Here is a 21,266-nt window from a genome sequence, read left to right on the forward strand (position 1 = left end):
TCGACATGGCAGTTAACAAACTGCGGGCAGGCACTGAGGTGGCAGGCCTGAGACATCTTTTCAGAATTGCTCATGTGGGTGGCACAATCAGTGCTGCAAGCCCACTAGTAGCATTTGATTTACCCGCCCTGGCACACTGAGTGCACTTTACTAGGGACCTACTGGTAAAACAAATATGCCAATCAGGGAGAACCAATCACAATTTACACAGACAGCATATGCACTTTAGCACTGATCAGCAGTGGTAAAGTGCCCAGAGTCCTATAGCCAACAAACACAGGTCAGAAAAAAAGAGGAGGAAGAAGCAAAAAGTTTGGGAATAACCCTGCAAAAATGGCTTTTTCCAACAGTATTTATCAATACTCTCACTAGTGGCCTTGGAAAGTGTTTGCTGTGATTGGACAGCCAAATCCAAAGCAGATATTAGAGCCATGATTGTTCGATCGGGAGCACCTTGTTAAGCTCCCTCATTAGGTTCCACTCTCTTTCCAGCCTCATTAACGACAAATGCTTGCTTTCCCTGAGGTTTCTTGTTCCAGAGTAATATCCACCTTTTTATCAGACAGAGGTAAGCCAGTTTGGAAAACAAATCTCTCCTCCTCCAAACTAACTCTTATTTATTCCCCCTGTTCTACCTCAACATCTTCCCTTGACCTCCCTCTAATTTGGAAGGTAGTGAAAGGTTCCTCCATCCGTGCAGCTTCATTTTTAAAGGCATAGGAGCAATTCTAAGAAATATTGTGATCATGATTTTGAAGGACTTTCAGGTCTATATCTATTTTTATTTTTTGATTGTCCAATACTTTCAGTACTCAATCTATATTATATGTTAATAGGCGATCTATTGTTTAGATATAGATTAATTTGTTGTGATGACTAGTATCAGAGTATGTTCTTGGAACGTCTGTGGCCTTAATATTAAAAAGAAAAGGGGAATATGCGCACAAATAATTCACAGTATGAGACTAGATTTTCTTTGCATACAGGAAACTCATCTTAAATGGGGCAACAGAGCTTGGTTGGCTGACCTGGGCATGCATGTACTCGGCTGTACTAATCAAGGTACCACTACCAAGGGGGTAGCTATTCTCAGTAGAAGAAATCAGGCTGTTCTGAAACGGATTAAGACTGATCAATATGGTCGATGGATAATAGCTGAAATTTTAATAGACTGTACTTCGTGGACTCTTTGCTCCATGTACGGCCCAAACACAGATGATCCTGATTTGCTTAATTTTCTAAGTGTAGAACTTGCAGATTGGCCTTCCACTCTTATTTTTTGTGGGGATTTAAATATTCATTTGGAACCCGATTTTGATATTTTTCATGATTTAGTATATACAGGCTCAAAAAGGCAGATGTTTAAAGCATTACATAGCTTGGTTTCTGAATTTGGCCTTCGGGATGTAGGCTTTGTAAAAAGAAATACTCTTCCTGGCTATACTTTCTTCTCGGCACCCCATACAAAATTTGTCCGTTTGGATTATTTTTTCATATCCTCTATTTTAATATTCAACTGCAAGTATGAGATATTTCCAAAAATAATTTCGGATCATAATCCCATAGTAACAGAGTTTAAAATAGACTCTATATTACCTGGTAAAGCAACAACATGGTCATTTGAGCGGAGGCTTTTAGTAGATCCATCTTACATTGCACATATGGAAAAATGGATTAAGGATTTTTTCAAACTCAATATGGGCTCAACGACTATTCAGATGGTATGGGATGCTTTTAAACAGGGCTGAGAGGGGAGACTCTCTCCTATTCAATTAACAAGCAAAGAAAATATCAGCGCAAGTTAACAACTTATTATAATGCAATACAGGATTGTGAGATAGAACTAGTTGAAGCCATCAAGAATTCCCTAGATACCGAGAAGATTAAAGCTACTTTAGCTATATCTAAGTCTAGGTTATATGAGAATTTTGCTTCTAAACTCGCAGAACAACTCGCTGTTTTCAATACACAGGTATATGAGCTGGGCGAGAGGTCTGGACATATTTTGGCAAAAAAAATCGGCAAAAAGAAAGTTTTAATACTATAAATAAAATACAGGACGAATCTGGCCAGGTGCACGAGCAGCCTGATTAAATTTGGGAGGTTTTTCGTCTGTTTTATAAAAATTTGTATATGGAGGAGGTGATCGCGTATTCACCGGATTCGATTTCAAACTTCACCGTCAACAATGACATCTTCAGGTTGTCACCTATGCAGATAGCTTTATTAGACAAAGATATAACATGGGAGGAGATAGAAGCAGCCATTCTTTCTCTACCTGCAGGTAAGGCCATGGGACCAGACAGAATTCCTCTTGAATTCTATAAAATTTTTAGGCATGTGTTAAAGCAGGCATTAATTCTTACATGTTTGGAAGCACAGAAAGGGATAACACCCCCTTCTTGGAGTGAATCAATCATTATGGCTTTCCTTAAAAAGGAGAAGCCACCCTTACAACCGGCTTCTTATAGACCTATATCTCTTTTAAATGCCGATAGCAAAATTTACTCTAAAATACTAGCAACCCGTCTTTCTGGGGTTATCTCTACACTAGTCTCGCACTTACAGCATGGGTTCATTCCTAACAGAGACACCACTGACCATGTCAGACGAGTGATTGCTTTGATGGACTGGGCCCATGGCTCAAGCGTAGATTTGGGTGTCACCCTGTTGGATGCCGAAAAGGCATTCGACAGGGTGGCGTGGCCATATCTCTGGGATCTTCTCACCCGAAAAGGCTTTGGCAGTAAAATGGTCACAGCTTTAAAAGCACTCTATGTTGCCCCTTTCTCTTGCATTAGTATTGGTGGGAAGAAATCTCTTCCCTTTAGTATACATCGTGGGACTCGGCAGGGTTGCCCCGTTTCACCTCTTCTTTTTGCCTTATATATTGATATCTTTTTAAACAGACTTAATAATACAGAGGACATAAAACCAGTTCAAGTGGCTGCTACAATATATAGATCTCTCGCTTATGCAGATGACATAGTTGTATTGACAACAGATATTAAGGGGGCAATACCAATAATACAAGACCTTGCATCTCAATTTGGTAACTTCTCTGGCTATAGGTTAAATATACAAAAAACACAAATTTTGTTTGTAGGTCCGAATCCCCCAGAACAATTAAATATAGTCTCAGTAGCCACTTATTTGGGTATAAAAATTACATCACCAGTTGCCGTTATTCCAGAACTTAACTTTACACCTATGCTTAAAAAAGTGAAGTCATCTTTAGAACGCATTGATCATTTTCACTTATCTTTATTCGGCAGATGTAGTGTTCTAAAAATGATGATTTTACCCAAATTCTTATATATGTTTAGAGCAATCCCACTAGCGTTCCCCCTGACTTTTTTTCAACAGCTGGAAAGAATGTCTGCAAGATTTCTTTGGGGGTACAGAGGTCACCGCAGGTCATATAAAAAAATGATCCTTCCTAAATTAAGAGGAGGCTGGGGAATCCCTCATTTTCTTTTTTACTATCTGGCTGCAGTGTTACAGTTTATTTCACCTTTGATAATTGGACCTAGATTACGCATTCCAGCTAGCCACACACCATCTATCTATGAATTTGCAATGGGTACAGAATGTCACGGAAGTTTTTTGAGAATTATAGAGCCTAGTTATTTAAAAAAAACTAAGTTCAAGTTTTTGAGTGCTGCGTTCGGCGCTTAGCGGCTAATTAAAAGGCAGATGGGTATTGACAAAATCTTGGTGTATACCCCATTCAAATCATCCAATATCTTTCCAGTAACTTTTCAGGATGCAGTAATGACTCGGCGGCGTAACTTAGGTATTAACTGTATAGGTGATCTTTGGCAGGATGGCCAGTTAATCCCCTTCTCACTGTTAGAGAGCAAATACAATTTAACCCGCAATGATTATTTTAAATATGTGCAGATACATAGCTCTTTTAACACTCTTCGTCCGCAAGATCGATCACGGCTGTCGAGGATTCCTCTTATAATGTTAATGTTAATGTTAATGGGTGACTTGTATAGCGCACGGCTACTCCGAGGAGTGTCCCGGCGCTTTCTGACCCATTACTGAAAAAAGAGAAAAGACAACAGAAACATAACAGAATTACTGATTAAAAAGCCAGGTTTTCAAGGCCTTTCTAAAGGCAAACAGGTTGGGAATGCGACGGAGATCAACAGGAAGGGAGTTCCATAGTTTGGGGGCGAGATATTTAAAGGAACGTCCACCTATTCTGACTTTCCTAATGGGAGGCACCATTGCCAGGCCAAGATTTTCCAACCGGAGAGATCTGGTGGGTTTGTAGAAGAAAAGCCGTTTCTGAATGTAGGAGGCCCCCACCAAATGCAGTGCCTTATGGGCCAGTGTAAGAGCTTTGAATGTGATTCGCTTCTTGATCGGAAGCCAGTGAAGGGAGGAAAGCAACTCAGATGATCTGGCTTGCCGGGGTAGGCCGAAGATGGCTCTTGCCGCAGAATTATGTACAACCTGGAGTTTATGCAAGAGATAGTCCGGCAAACCCAGGTAGAGGACATTTGAATAATCAAGCCTGGAACAGATCAGAGCTTGTACTGTCAGCTTCCTGTGGGCTAAAGGGAGCAAAGGAAGGAATTTACGCATCATTTTAAGCAGACCAAAACAGGTACCCGTGAGACCTGTGATCTGTGTTTTCAGAGCCAGGGTGTTATCGATTTTGACCCCAAGGTTTTTAGCGACCAAAGAGGAAGAGGAAGGGGGGGACATGCAAACTGGCCACCATTCCTGCCAGGACGGTTCTGCCTGACAGCCGAAGAAGAGCACCTCGGATTTATCAGGGTTGCACTTGAGGCTGCACCGCTGAAACCAGTTGAAGACAGCCCCAAGGCAACCACGGATGCTCTCCCCGTCAAACTCCATGTCCTTCTTGCAGGTGAAGAGGAGCTGGGTGTCGTCAGCGTATGATATGATCTGGGCACCCATCGACTCCGCCAGTATCGCCAGTGGAGTCATGAAGATGTTTAAAAGGGTCGGGCTCAGCACCGACCCTTGTGGGACTCCAACATTCATAGGCGGCACCTCGGCGGAGTACGGGGGGGCCCAGACCACTTGTCGACGACCCGCTAGGTAAGATCTCAGCCAGCTCAACACCGTCCCTCTGAGACCGATCTCGTGAAGTCTTCTCAAGAGGGCCTCATGCGGGACGGTGTCGAAGGCCGCCGACAGATCCAACATCACCAGCATTGCTCTTCCACCTGAGTCGAGAACTTCCTTAATGGCTTCATTAACTTCCAAAAGAGCGGTCTCCGTGCTCAAGTTGGAGCGGAAGCCAGATTGGGTAGAGTGGAGTAACCCATGGTCTTCAAGGAAGGAAGAAAGCACAGAGTGGACGTGCTTCTCGACGATCTTAGCCAGGCTGGGCAGGAGAGAAATGGGCCTATAGTTAGCGTGTATCTCTGGGTCAAGGCCTGGTTTTTTAAGAAGGGGAACGACCATTGCCTTCTTCCAGGCTGGCGGAACAATGCCGCTGGATAAAGATAGGTTCAGAATAGGAGAAATTAAAGAATTCAGAATCTTGGCAGTCCTGGCTAAAAAGCTCGCCGGGCACGGATCGAGCGGAGAGCCAGATTTAATCCTGAGTAAAAGATCCAGAGAATTAGATTCCAATAAAGGAGGAAACTCCGATAGAATAGGGCAGGAATCAGGAGGTAAAGTCATCAGAATGGAGTCATGCAATGAAGCACTTGTGGCAGCTGGTGGAAAAGATTGTTGAATCAATTTGATTTTCGTATTAAAGAAAATGGCCAGCTCCTTTACCCAAGATTCGGAAAACTTATGCTGGACTATGCTGGATTTAGGAGAGATAAACTCTTTAACAATGGTAAAAATTTCTTTACTGGAATTTGAAGCAGACTCAATTCTATTTGCAAAATAGTTCTTTTTGGCCTCAAGAATGTCAGAGTGGTAAGATTTAATAGATAGTTTATAGGCAGACTTAGCTTCTTGGTCATATTGCTGCCGCCAGAGTCTTTCGGCTAACTTACAGTTACGCCGTGCCAGAGCAAGTGACTTAGAGAACCAAGGAGCCGAACTGCGCTTGACAGATGAAGAGGGGGTAGAAAGAGGAGCAAGATCATCAAGCCTTTCAACTAACCATTCCTGGAAAGTTTCAAGGTCCCTCTCCAGATGGCCGGATAGGATACAGGGATATTCGTGAAGCGCTTGAGCAAGACTCTCAAGGGTGATTTTATGCAAAGGTCGTCTGGGGTGCCTAAGGTGGTCAGGGTTAGTATAAGATGTTTTACTTCTGCCCTGAATTAAAAAACTAATCAAAGAATGGTCGGACCAGAGAACAGGGGTGGGACGGGACATAATAAGGGGAAAGGTGGAGAACACTTGGTCAAGCGTGTGACCCTTAACATGAGTCGCACTTGTGATATAAGGAGTTAGACCAAGAGGAACAGTGATGTCCTTGATTTTGACCGCTTCACTGTCCAACTCAACATCCATATGGATGTTAAAGTCCCCTAACATTATGCAGTTTTCCACCTTCAAGCAAAGAGCAGTAATAGCAGACTGAAGGTCGTCAAAGAAGGAACCCCGCAGACCCGGAGGTCTGTAGACCAAAAGCCCAGAAAAAGATTGATGCGGGGAGAGTGCAATGGAAAAGGCGAGGGATTCGCAGCCAGAAATAGGCAGAGATGGGATAATTGTGCAGGCAAAAGATCTAAGAACTGCAAGTGCAACACCACCACCTTTACCCACTGTCCTATCCTGTCTGTAAACAATATACTCTGGCGGAAAGGCTGCCGCGATGTCAGGATTGGACGACTCACAGAGCCATGTTTCTGTGAGCAAGAGACAGAGTGGATTCTCCGAGGTAAGTAGCTCAAAGATGTCCAAAGCGTGCCTATGTAAAGAACGGGTGTTAAGCAATAAGCACTTAAACTGTTTGGGAGGGAGCGGACGGGAACCCTCAGAAGCCCGGTATATGTTGGGATACCATCCGCAACCTGGACAGCAGCATTTACCTTTGAATCGGCCGGGAAAGACATACCGACAGGTAGCGGTATTAAGGTTAAATGAGAGTAGATCCACTGCAGAGTAGGAAAGCCTATGGCCAGAGCCTGCCGCCGCGCCGTCCGCTGCCGTGTCGCGGACGGGCGCAGACGGGCAGGACTCTGGCACGACTCCGGCGCAGATCCGGCGCGCCCGCTGATCGCGTCCGCTGCGCGGAGTCATCCCTGCCCGTTTTTATAGTACTCTCAATGGCGTCCCCAACCCAGCCCAACCCAAGATGGCCGCCAAAAACCGGCGCCCGGTGCTCTCAGCCGAGAGCAGAACCGGAACAGCAGGACGGGTAAGAGTAGACTTCTGGGTGCTGCTGGGCGCTGGGGGGTCTCAGCACACCTCTAGGATCAGGTGTGGGGCAAAAACAGGACCAATACAAACGCTGCTAAAAACGAGTTACAAGCAGTTTAAAAACACAGGGACAGACAGGAGACCTCCCGGCTTCCGCCTCAGGAGGGAAAAAGGTGCGTGCAGTGTCAGAATTGCCGAAAACCTGCACCAGGCGCCTTTTATAGTACTCTCAATGGCGTCCCCAACCCAGCCCAACACAAGATGGCCGCCAAAAACCGGCGCCCGGTGCTCTCAGCCGAGAGCAGAACCGGAACAGCAGGACGGGTAAGAGTAGACTTCTGGGTGCTGCTGGGCGCTGGGGGGTCTCAGCACACCTCTAGGATCAGGTGTGGGGCAAAAACAGGACCAATACAAACGCTGCTAAAAACGAGTTACAAGCAGTTTAAAAACACAGGGACAGACAAGAGACCTCCCGGCTTCCGCCTCAGGAGGGAAAAAGGTGCGTGCAGTGTCAGAATTGCCGAAAACCTGCACCAGGCGCCTTTTATAGTACTCTCAATGGCGTCCCCAACCCAGCCCAACCCAAGATGGCCGCCAAAAACCGGCGCCCGGTGCTCTCAGCCGAGAGCAGAACCGGAACAGCAGGACGGGTAAGAGTAGACTTCTGGGTGCTGCTGGGCGCTGGGGGGTCTCAGCACACCTCTAGGATCAGGTGTGGGGCAAAAACAGGACCAATACAAACGCTGCTAAAAACGAGTTACAAGCAGTTTAAAAACACAGGGACAGACAGGAGACCTCCCGGCTTCCGCCTCAGGAGGGAAAAAGGTGCGTGCAGTGTCAGAATTGCCGAAAACCTGCACCAGGCGCCTTTTATAGTACTCTCAATGGCGTCCCCAACCCAGCCCAACCCAAGATGGCCGACAAAAACCTGCGCCCGGTGCTCTCAGCCGAGAGCAGAACCGGAACAGCAGGACAGGTAAGAGTAGACTTCTGGGTGCTGCTGGGCGCTGGGGGGTCTCAGCACACCTCTAGGATCAGGTGTGGGGCAAAAACAGGACCAATACAAACGCTGCTAAAAACGAGTTACAAGCAGTTTAAAAACACAGGGACAGACAGGAGACCTCCCGGCTTCCGCCTCAGGAGGGAAAAAGGTGCGTGCAGTGTCAGAATTGCCGAAAACCTGCACCAGGCGCCTTTTATAGTACTCTCAATGGCGTCCCCAACCCAGCCCAACCCAAGATGGCCGCCAAAAACCGGCGCCCGGTGCTCTCAGCCGAGAGCAGAACCGGAACAGCAGGACGGGTAAGAGTAGACTTCTGGGTGCTGCTGGGCGCTGGGGGGTCTCAGCACACCTCTAGGATCAGGTGTGGGGCAAAAACAGGACCAATACAAACGCTGCTAAAAACGAGTTACAAGCAGTTTAAAAACACAGGGACAGACAGGAGACCTCCCGGCTTCCGCCTCAGGAGGGAAAAAGGTGCGTGCAGTGTCAGAATTGCCGAAAACCTGCACCAGGCGCCTTTTATAGTACTCTCAATGGCGTCCCCAACCCAGCCCAACCCAAGATGGCCGCCAAAAACCGGCGCCCGGTGCTCTCAGCCGAGAGCAGAACCGGAACAGCAGGACGGGTAAGAGTAGACTTCTGGGTGCTGCTGGGCGCTGGGGGGTCTCAGCACACCTCTAGGATCAGGTGTGGGGCAAAAACAGGACCAATAGACAGTCTTTTCATCAAAAAAAAGATCGGCACATATTATAATTTACTTTTGGCTTCACTTCCTGATGATATTTTGCTATGTCAAAATAAATGGAATGAAAAATTGGGGATAACTAATACTAAAATTCAAGAATCAATAGTTTTGGCCAACACTATACTAATAACAGGGAGAGCACGTACACAGCACTATATGGCTTTATTCGATTTATACTACTCACCCGCTAAAATTAGTAAATGGAGAACTACTGTAGGTACATCATGTAACAGATGCGGACTCTATGCAGCAGATGCTCTTCACATGTTTTTTGCATGCCCTCGTTTGTCTTTTGTATTGTCTGAAATCCAAACTTTTTTAAAAATACTGATGGGTCAGACAATTACTTTGTCAGGAGAATTAGTATTAATAGGTGTGTCATCACTTGATTTATCTGCAGGTCAGACAAATTTTCTTTTTATTTCTATGTCTACTTGGAGGGCATGCATTACTCAAGCCTGGCTGAGTCCAGACTCTCCCTCTTTCCCCTCTTGGAGAGCATGTTTACTAGCTAAGTATAATTTGGAAAAAGCTATGTATAGGGTTAAAGGCAGGAAAAGGAGAAGGTTGGGTGGACAACTTTGGAGCCCTTTAGAGAATTGGATTAATGAGATTATGAATTAAGATGTTCTCTTTTTTATGTATCTGGACGTCCTTCATATTTTTTTTTTCACTATTAAGTATATCATGTGTACTGTATTTTTGTTTTACTTTCTACAATTGCTGTACCTTGCTTGCATTAAATGAAAAATCTCAATAAAAAATATTTAAAAAAAAAAAGGAGGAAGAGGGGCAGTTTTTAAACTCATGTTCAGTTGAGCCACAAAGATTGCATGTTTATTCAGCCACCCGATCCTCTGCTTCTTGGCCAATATTTCTACACTTTGTGCAGAAAGGTGCAGTACAATCTTTAGCCAAGTGCCCATACCCCCCAAATTACATTGCCTGCATCTTTTTTGCTGGTCCACATAGACGGCAGTGATTGTGGCTCTTCCCTTTATAAAGAGCACTTGGTAAAAGCCTTAGTTCCTCAGTGGCTGGGTCTCTTTTTAAAGTCACTAAGGCTTTAAAGTAGCCCCTCTTTACTCCATCAGCACCTCTCACTCTGGCTCCATGTGAAACAATGAAAACTGATTTAGCCAGGTGATTATGTCTGCACTCTGAACATATTCATTAAACATAGAGACATTCACCCACCTCTTCTGAGGGTGAGTTAAGGCACTTATAGCAAATACTTTCAGAGGCGCAGAATAATTTTTCTCTTTAAAGTGCTTGAGGCACAGTCCAAACAAAGCACAAAACAAAGGTGGGGAAAATCACTTCAAAGACATCACCTGCCGGAAAAGCAAACAGGTAGTCAATCTGATCTGGTCTGAATTCAAGTTCCTTCTGCAGCACTGACAGGCTGAACATAAATCCATCCATCTCGAGGTCTTCAATGGCAGAGAACCTTACAGCATTTCAGCATGCTCAAGTAGCCATCATCCTCTCAGAAACCCCTTACAGAAGGGACTCTTAATCTCATGCTCAAAAGAAGAGCTGCAAGGGTTGGAACCTCTTCCTCTGGTACCTATGAGAGCACAACCATGTGACCATGGTGTCTTCTCTGCCTGGTGATGGCCCTAATTATGGGCTCACCAATGGGTGCATCTTGGTTCCAGTGATGCAGTCTGCAAGGGACTCACATCTGGGCATACCCATCCCACATAGGGTGACACAATAAGTATACTAAACAGTGATGGATGGAATGCTTCAATTTATCTCAGCCACTGGTAATCACTCGGGCCACATCCCATTCCACTGTTATTTTTCCACCTCAGTTTGGACCCAGTTATATGCAAGTCAGTCTTGACCCTGCTCCAATAGGAACAGTCCATCTCAAACTGCCAATCCAGGTCCTCCGTGAACCAGATCCCAAATAACCCAGGACCGGTTTTACCCCAGCCAGATACAGCTTGGTTCCAGTGACACAGTGTGCACGGGACCCACATCTGGGCATACCTGTGCTATTTAGGGCAGCACAATAAGTATACAAAATGGTGATGGATGCAATGCCTGAATTAATCTCAGCCACTGGCAATCCCTCGGGCCACATTTCAATCCATCGTTATTTTGCACACCATGCCATCTAAGTTTGGACCCAGCTATATACAAATCAGCCATCACCCTGCTCTAAAATCAACAGTCCAGCCTGATGCTATGCCACATCCTCCCTGGAAAGGAATACAAGCAACCTTTGCTGCCCTAAGTGCGCTGGGTATGCCCTGACGTCGGTCCCGACCTCACTGTGCCACTGGATTTCACCCTAGTTAGGGCTCTTCAGCAAGATATAGCTTGAATACATGGCTGAAGAGCCCTAACTAGGGTGAAACCTGTCCTAGGTTGCTTCTGTTCCAGTTCAGGGAGGACCTGCCCTGGCAGTGGCGACCAGAAAACCACAGTTGGTGTTTTGTGCTTCTAAGTCCTGTTTTGACTTAAAACTTTGAAATTGCATATCTCTGGTTATAATGATTGGATTGTTTTGTCATTTTGGTCTCCAATAATGTATAACATTTTACTGAATTTTTTGAAGTTGGTGTGGGATTTTTCATGTGTTGTGTTGTCACTTTATTACTGTTTGAAGTGCTGCATTAATACTTTACATATAGCCTCTGAGTTAACCCTGACTGCTTTTGTGCCAAGCTACCAGAGGCTTAGGTACAGGTTAAATTGTGTTTGCTTGTGTTTCTCCTTGGCAGTGATTGTGGTTTCTGCTTGAGTAGGTTTTCATACCCCTCCACCAGCAACCCGATTTCCTACATGGTGTAATGCATTAATATAGACGTTTGTTTTTGCAATATAAAACGTTTGCACTAAATTAGGCCAATAGGCGTACTTGGTTTTTGTTTTGCTTGCATGAATCAATAGCCTCTTCATTGAAGGAGAAAACAAACTGCCTGTTACAGTAATAGATTTTTTGTTTTTCTAAAACAAACTCCAGCTTTGGGAGATTTCTTTGGACAAATGAAATACTTTCCTGACTAGGGCAAATGAAGATATAATACTGTGCAGCAAATTGCTTTGTCTATAGTGCATCTACTGTATAGGCAGAGGCATTGTAGATAACGAGATACCCATGAGGTAGACGGGGATGTCCAAATCTGGCGAGTGGTTCTTCACCAGTGGAGCAAAGACCATGGACTCTACTGAGTGAGTTAAACATAAATAAAGTGGGAGAGAAATAAATAAATATAGAACTAGTGATAGAGGGGAAGACAGACTGCCAGAGACATAGCAGCAGTGCACGGCCAGTAGAGTGAGAGGTAGAACAATACTGAGAGCTGAGTGAATATGAGAGAGAGAGAGAGAGAGAGAGAGAGAGAGAGAGTTGAGTGAGTGTGTGTGTGTGTGTGTGTAGGTTCATGTCTGTGTGTGTGTGTGTGTGTGTATGTGGTATTTGTGTGTGTGTGGTGTCTGTGTTTGTTTAGGGATGTAAAGCCTGTTAACACTGCCCATCTATTAGGAAGCACAAGGCTTTAACCGCCATCTGTGCCTTCATATTATCACTTCACTTAATGCATGTATGATGCCTTGCAATCTAGAACCCTTGCTGTGACTTTTCCTATCATTCATCTGCACAGGAAGGGACACCATTGGTTTCACACCAAAACTGTCTTTAAAAGAAGAAGCCACACAAGAGGACTTTATTTCCCATCATACATCTGCACAAGAAGTGATACCACTGCATTTCCCATTATCTATGTTCACAGGAAGTACCCTCGCTGGATTTCCCATCACCCATCTGTTCAAAAAGTGACAGAACTTTTTCAAGTTAATACCCTTTTTAAAAGAAGCCAAGTAAGAGCATTTAGTTTCTAATTATCCATTTGCACAAAAAGTTATATACCTGCTTTTCCCATAATTCATCTGCACAGGAAGTGGCATCACTGATTTTCCACCAAAAGCATTTTTAAAAGAAGATGCCATGCAAGAGGACTTAATTTCCTATTACCCATATGTACAGGAAGGGACACCATTGCATTCCCCATCATTATATGCACAAGAAGTGAAACCAGTGCACTTTCCATCACCTATCTGCACAGGAAGTGACATCATTAGATTTCCAATCATCCTTCTGCACAGAAAGTGACTTCACTTCCTGCCTTCTCCTTCAACCATCTCTTCAGAGTATCCAATTGCCTAGTATCCTCATCAAAGGGCAGACACAGACACAGACAAGGGTACTGGCTGTTTAGCCTTTGTCGAGGCAGGAAGGGCAATGGGCCAGACCATTTGTTCCACTGAAATGTACACAGTATTCTAAAATAATGTGTATCGCCATGCACTCCATACTTCCAATCCCCACAGTCACACCCAGATGTGGATGACCCAGACATTCACATGCAGATCAAATTCCCCAACCTCCTACACATCATACTAACTACCCAACACCCTCAAATTACAGAAAACAAGATCCAACTCATGATCATGAACACTCATTCAACAATATTCCCCACACCAGCAATTGCAGGCATCATCACCTACCACAAGCTTGACACCATCTTCATCATAGAAACATGGGTCACACTCACATCATCACACAGCCTAGCCATTCTTCTTCCTACAGATTTCAGCATCCATTATATGGACCAGGCATATAAGTAGGGAAGAGGACTCGTTGTCATCCATAAGTCCTCCTGGTCCTGCACTCTAGGCAAAAGAAACACTCCTCTCCATGGAGCTTCTCACATGCCATTTATCACTCTCTACAATTCAGACTGCCACCTTCATTCTCATTTACGGGCCTCCCAAGCAGAACAAGAACGTCATTGATGATTGCTCAGATCTCCTCACCACGTAGTTCATCTGAAATGCCCACACCACCCTCTTGAGTGCCTTTACCCGGCCAGACATCCAAATCTAAAAAAAAGAGAGATTCTCTTCCACCTCATCGTGGTCCAGCATGTCAAGCAACTAACACACTTCAAAGGCCAAATCCTTGATCTTGTCTTCTCAACTTTGCCAACAATACAATGTAAACCACCCACATGCCTGGACTGGACCAACCACTTTGCCATCCCTAGCTCCATGTTCCATGTCCTAACTACAAACCAAGATCAACACAAAAGAGAAGACCAAACCTCCACTCCCTTTAAAGACGTCTCTGTAGACAGCCTAATACTTGAACTCATCGCTCAACCTACCAACTCCAAGTATGATACCAGCACCCTTCTAAAAACCTTCAACAATTTTTTGGAAAGCTATGTGAACATCCACACACCAATTACAACATGCAAGTGTAAGCCAAAGCCTTCAGCAGCTTGTACCCTAAGACCTTGCTGACAGTAAATGATCCATCCGCAGACAAGAATGAAAATGGTAAAAAAAAAAACAAAGGACTTCTTCATATTGAAGTCCCTCAGCACAACACCCAAATAGCTTATCGCATCAGCCAAAGCAAAGTACTATGCTAACCCTATCAATGAGGCCATCAACAGAAGCAGAACTCTATTCAAGACAATCAAGCACTGCATCAAATCCCTTCCAGACACACCTAAAACTCACTTCACAGAAAAGTCCAATGCCATCAACCCCATCATCTTTGAAACGGTATGAACAATTCAACAGCACATTGATGACACCAAGCCTGCTTCATGTCTTACAATCAGACCTTCACGTAGAATCCTGCAATGATCAGACTTCAAAGCCCTATCTGTCCCAGACCTTGCTGACAAATTGAACTCTCTCAAAGCTTCTTTTTATGAAGATGGTGTCCTACCATTGTTCTTCATGAAAGTTTTCTGGGGATGATCTCTTACTCCAACTGATCATTATCAATGGTTTACTCACTAAAGACGTTTTTCTAGGGCTCTCAAGACAGGGCATATCCTCCACTCCGAAAAAACCAACACTATACCCCGATAACCTCGCCAGCTACGGCCCATCACTCACCTACCGTTCATCAGCAAGAATATTGAAAAAATGAATCTGTGATTGCTCCAAAGTCACATCAGTGCTAACCATCCCCTGCATGACTCTAGTCTGGAGTTAGATGACGTTGAACCATGTAGCCACTATCCACATTGTAAATGGTCCCCACTTGACCACAGATCAAGATGACCCCTGCTTCCTGATATTGCTGGACCTCTCAGCTGCCTTCGACAGAGTGGACCATCCTCCCTCATAAACACCCTGTAGTCTTGACTGGGATTCACTAGAAATGTCCTTCACTGTTTCTCTTGCTACCTTTCCAACCCACACCAGTTTGTTCACAAGGGCACCTCCAGGACACAAAAGATCCCTATCACTTGTGGAGTCCCCTAGGGTTACATACTATCTCCAGTCATCTTCAGTCCTTATATGTAGCCGCTTGGTGCTTCACACACAGATAACAGCAATAAGATTCACCAATATGCTGATGATACACAACACTCGTTTAAACCTTGACTGCTTTGGACCCAATAGCAGGTCACGTGGATTCATCCTTGTTAGACCAGGGATCCCTGGTTGGCTGAGGTAGGTACCTTAGGCCAAATAGGGACCCTCATTTCCACGTCAGGGAAAGGAAGGACACCTTCTCAGATAACTCCTGCTCACCCCCTTGGTAGCTTGGCACGAGCAGCCAGGCTTATCTTCAAGGCAAATGTGTAAAGTATTTGAAACCACGCTCACAGCAACCCAATGAAGACACAACAAATGGACTCCACACGAGTTTCATAGAAACGAGTATAAATTTATGTAAAAAGATATACGATAAGTCCACATGCAATAAATCCAACATATGCGTATTTGTAATATTCTTTCTGGTCTGTTCTTAGACCAGCCAGCCCTTGTAAGTTCTGGCGATATTAATGAGCATTTCTAAACGTTCCACTGCAGTCCTACTGCAATGCTATGCAGTTCGTAATGCTAGAATCAGGCACTTTGAAATTTAAAAATAATGCTGTTCGTAATGCTAGAATCAGGCACTTTGCAATGTAACAATAATGCAATGCCTATCGCAACAATCAGGTACTTCGTTATGCAGAAATAATGCAATGCGTAATACACTAATCAGGTAGTTCGTTATGCAGGAATAATGCAATGCGTAATACACTATTCTGATAGTTCGTTATGCATAAATAATGCAAGATGTAATACGAAAATCAGGTAGTTCGTTATGCAGAAATATTGCAATGCGTAATAAACTAATCAGGTAGTTCGTTATGCAGAAATAATGCAATGCGTAATACGCTCCAGCGCCGATCACGATGCCCTATGCGGTCTCTCTGCCCCTCATGCTGACTCTTAGTCAGCCTCTGTTAACAGTTGTCCCCACACGTCTATGGTGTAAACAAAAAGTGCAGCTCCACACTCCGGCCCCGGTACTACCACTCCTTTGGCAAGTACGGGTCGCGATACAAGTCGAAGCAGAAGCTTGTTCTGCAGGAATGGGAGAGGCCGAGAGCATCTCCCTCCAAGCACACACCCCACCCCAGGCATCAACACACGTTACCTGGGGGGTGCGACCTCGCTCTCCTCTCCTCTTCCACCGACTTGGGCCTCCGATGCAATCTTTGTGAATTCCAGGCAATGGGACTCTGGCCCTCCCTCGACGAGGTTGGTTCGATGTCCCGCTCTGGCAACGGCGGCCTCGGGCCGGTGGCTCAGCTCCTCTGGGGCTGCAGGTCTGGGCCGCTGATCCTACGAAGATCTCAGGCTGCAACAGGGCAAACACATACAGCGTCACTGAGACTCCCTTGAGCTTTGGGTGCACGATCACAGGGCACTCCTCACGAAGGTCTCAAGCTACACGAAGCACATGCACACAGCGTCACTGAGACTCACTTGAACTCCGGGTGCACGATAACAAGGCAATCCTCGCGAAGGTCTCAGGCTGCAACAGGGCAAACACACACAGTGTCACTGAGACTCTCTTGAGCTTCGGGTGCACGATCACAGGGCACTCCTCACGAAGGTCTCAAGCTGCACAAAGTGCATGCACACAGCGTCGCTGAGACTCACTTGGACTCCGGTGCACACAATAACAGGACAATCCTCACGAAGGGCTCAGGCTGCAAAAAGCACACGCACACAGCATCGCTGAGACTCACTTGAACTCCGGGTGCACGATAACAAGGCAACCTCGCGAAGGTCTCAGGCTGCAACAGGGCAAACACACACAGCGTCACTGAGACTCCCTTGAGCTTCGGGTGCATGATCACAGGACACTCCTCACGAAGGTCTCAAGCTGCACAAAGTGCATGCACACAGCGTCGCTGAGACTCACTTGGACTCCGGTGCACACGATCACAGGGCACTTCTTACGAGGGTCTCAGGCTGCAAAAAGCACATGCACACAGCATCACTGAGACTCGCCTGGAAACTTTTGTGTTCCTGAGGTTCCGAAACAGGGAGCCAGCTCACCTCGGGCCCTTGGGGATAAGTTACTTCCGGACACAGCACACAGCAAAGTCCTTTCAAGCAGGGGGACACAGCACACAGAAGAGTCCCTTTAGCCTCTCCTTGGTTAAAACAGCAAACTGCAGGCCAGCCCCAAAACACACAGCAAGGGTCAGTCCCTTCCTTCAGTCTCTTCAGCTGTTTCTTCCTTGGCAAAGATTCCTCTTGACCACAAAGTAGCTTCAGTCTTGTTCAATCTTGATCAATCCATTTCTCCAAAGTTCAGGGGCTTCAGCTTTCATAGTTATACCCCTAAATGTCTTTGAAGTCTTTGTGTTCAGGGGGCACCGACCCCTGTTTAAACCCGGTCTGGGTGCCTCCCTGCCAGTGACCCCTTCTTCCTTTGATTAGTGGGGGTCTGGATTGTCAGTCACTCAGCAGGAGAGAGGGCCATTGTTTTATGGCAGCAACTCAGGCCTCTTCACCTCTAGTTGCCACTCCTCCCCCGACACTCCAGATGCAGGTCAGCCTGTTGCTGTCTCACCTGCTCACCTGGGCCAAGACGTTCCCCAGATCCTATCACTTTCAAATCCAGACAGTCAATCCACAACCATGCAGAGACACCCAGAAATGTTAGAGCACAAAAACCCAGCTACTTCTAAAAGAGTGACTTCTAAACACACAATTGCAAAAACCACCTTCATAAAACGATGTGTTATTACATTGCGAGTTCAGGCACACTAAACTTCACCTCTCCATCTTAAACCTTTGGGAAGATAGGCTGGAAACATATTACACAGCCTCTCTATTCTATCCTATGGGCAAGATGGCCTTTCAATAGTGAAAAACGAAATGGAGATTATTTCACTGTCAGGACATGGTACACACCTTAGTAGATGTCCTACCTTTCACATGCACTGCGCCCTGCCCAGTGGGTACCTTGGACCTACCGTAGGGGTGTCTGATGTGCATAGAAAGGGAAGGGTAAGGTCTGGCAGGTGGGTGCACTTGTCAGAACAACATGGCTGTTTAACAACCTGAGTGCAGGCACTGCAGTGGCAGGCCTGAATGCCCTCTTTAAGGCTACTTGTGTGGGTGGCACAATTAGTGCTGCAGGCCCACTAGTAGCAGTTTCATTACCAGCCCTGGCACACATAGTGCACTTTACTAGGGACTTTACTAGTAAGGCAAACATACCAATCATGGACATCAAATTTCCATTACACTTTATCCAGGGAGCACTTGCACTTTGACACTGATCAGCAGTGGCAAAACGCCCCAAAAATCTAAGTTGGCAACACCATTTCAGAGAAAAGGTCTAGGGGGAAAACGCAAAAAGATTACGGAACTTTAGCCAAAAAAAGGCCAAGTCCTACAATCCTCGACATTAACCTCACCCTCAAGGAACCCATTGCTGAAAAACACAACATTGGCCTAGTACCTGCACTCTCTTCTAAAGAAAGTTCAGAATTTCTGTTCTTGCCTTTCTACTCATGCATCTTGATCATGGTAATGCCCTAATCCATTGCCTCCCAGACATCACACTGCACCCCTTAGGGGTATTGTACATGCCGAAGCATGTCTCATCCAGTGCCTGAAGAAATATGAAATTTGATTACATTACTACCATCCTGTAGATTTAAATTCAACTGCTATCCTTTCCAGCTAGCACCATCTTCAAAACCAACTGTATTATTTAGAGAGCCTGCTCAAGCAGCATTTTGGATTATCGTGCAGGGACACTCACCATCTCTGGTACTTCTTGGCACACCGGCAGCCAGGACACCATAGGACTGCAGACTAAAAAGTGAAAAAATGAAAAGCAGCGAAACAGGCCTTTTCCACCGATGCACCCAGGATCTAGAGCCACATCCCTATTCATCACTACTACCCCAATGGTGTTCCACTTTATGAAACATTTGAAGGCTCACCCCTTTAAAGAACACTATATCACAATGCATTACCAATACACAACCCAACTTCCTCACCTATTACTCATTGGCTGTATTCTTGTCTTTGACACTGTCCAGCGCTCTGCTACCTTTGTCTGGGGTACACACAATGGAAATATCATATACAGACATACATACATACAACATCCTACCCCCACTCATCTTCCAGACTCTGTCATGCTAACAGTGAAAATAAGAAGTGTAAAATGAAAGAATTAAGGAAGATGAAAGGGGGCAGTTGTGCTGTTTAAATCACATTGAAAAACATTGCATCAGATTAAGGAGGATCATCAGATTAATGTTGAATAAACCATAATTGCAGTGCTGCTTAAGAAATGATTGGATCTAGTTATGTGATGACATGAATTAAAAAGGCAATGAAGAAAGAAGGCTTTTTGTCTTATGCTATTAATGGAATGGTTTTAGACAGATGTTTTGCATTTTTGAACTATAAGGCACAGTGGAGCTCTGTTTCTGTGAAGATAATTTTCAATAAATCAAATCCAATTCTTCTGTGTCACAGTCCTGACTGTCAAGGAGTATCCAGTCATACATTCTAAGCGAAAGAGGTTTGTGTGCTAAACTTAAAAAATACATATTTTAAATAAAAGATTCCCTGCTCTCATGATGCAAAAGACCCCTGGCGAAACCAAGAATCATCACCCATGGATGGAAGCCATAATCAGGACTATGGCAGTGAACAGTTACACACAGTGTGATGAAGATTACTGTAGTGTTGTGTGAGTTAGAGATGACAGGACCCTATTGGTTCCTGACAGACTCCATAAAATAGTGACATAAGAGTGTGGGTGATTGAATTCATGATGTAAAATGTTCAGTTAACAGTTACGCACTGATGAATAAAGACATGTAATACCAAGCTCCATATGTGTGGCATGATCCTTTTCATTTACCTGGGCTGCAGATGACCCTACAGCTGATGACGAGAGAGTCGATAATTCAAACCCCATGACCTGAAGAACCAAGAGTGCTTTCCCAGAGAGTTTGCCGTGGTCCAACAAACTGCTTGTGCTGGCCTCTTGTGCCTCAGTCTAAGAATTTTTTTCCTGTTGGTGTATGTGGAGTAAAAGCACCACTCCAGCCAGTGCAATGCTTGTGAAGAAAGTGAAGTGCTTACAAAAAGTTTGTTTGTTGTAGGCTTAAAGTTTGCTGGTAAAGTCAAAACAAGAGATACTGCACCACAGTCTAACACAGAGCTGTTAGTCATACAGTATGACAATGCTAAAGTCAGCGACAACCAGGTACAGAGAAGTGCCACAGGCAGTAATTGCTGAGTGCAAGGAAGCACTAAAAGAGGAAAATATTTCAAACACAAAGAAATATTACAGGCAGGGAAACCAGGTACAGAGAGTGCAACAAGAGATGACAGCCAGGTGCAAGATAATGATGTGAGCAGAAGCAGACAAATGCAGAGAAACATCAGAGGCTAAGATAACCAAATATATAGAAAATACGATCATGCTTACCAGTAAAGAGAACCATCCGACCCCAGCACCAGGCACCGCAACCCAAGCAGAAGCAGAGGGGTAGGGCTTACGAGGTGGGTGAATCACGTCGGACCGACTGAAAGGTCATGAGCAGCGGTCGGAATAGTGACATTTTCGTGCCCAATGGCCGTTGAAAAAGAGTATCAGATATGGTGCTGCTGCCTTATTGAAACCACCGCCTCCCTTTGATACCGCCTGGATCATTCAAAACCTTCAAATATTTCATTGATACACTGGAAGCCATAAATGAAAAAAAAGATGACTAAATATCTGATGAATTTGACAGGTGAAGGAGTAAAAGTAGTGATAAAGAAAATATCACCCGATGGTGAAGTGATCTACCATCACATCAAAAAGGGGCTAAACACCAAGTTCAATCC

The sequence above is a fragment of the Triturus cristatus genome, chromosome 7 (assembly GCF_964204655.1).
Source record: "Triturus cristatus chromosome 7, aTriCri1.1, whole genome shotgun sequence".
Taxonomy (NCBI): domain Eukaryota; kingdom Metazoa; phylum Chordata; class Amphibia; order Caudata; family Salamandridae; genus Triturus; species Triturus cristatus.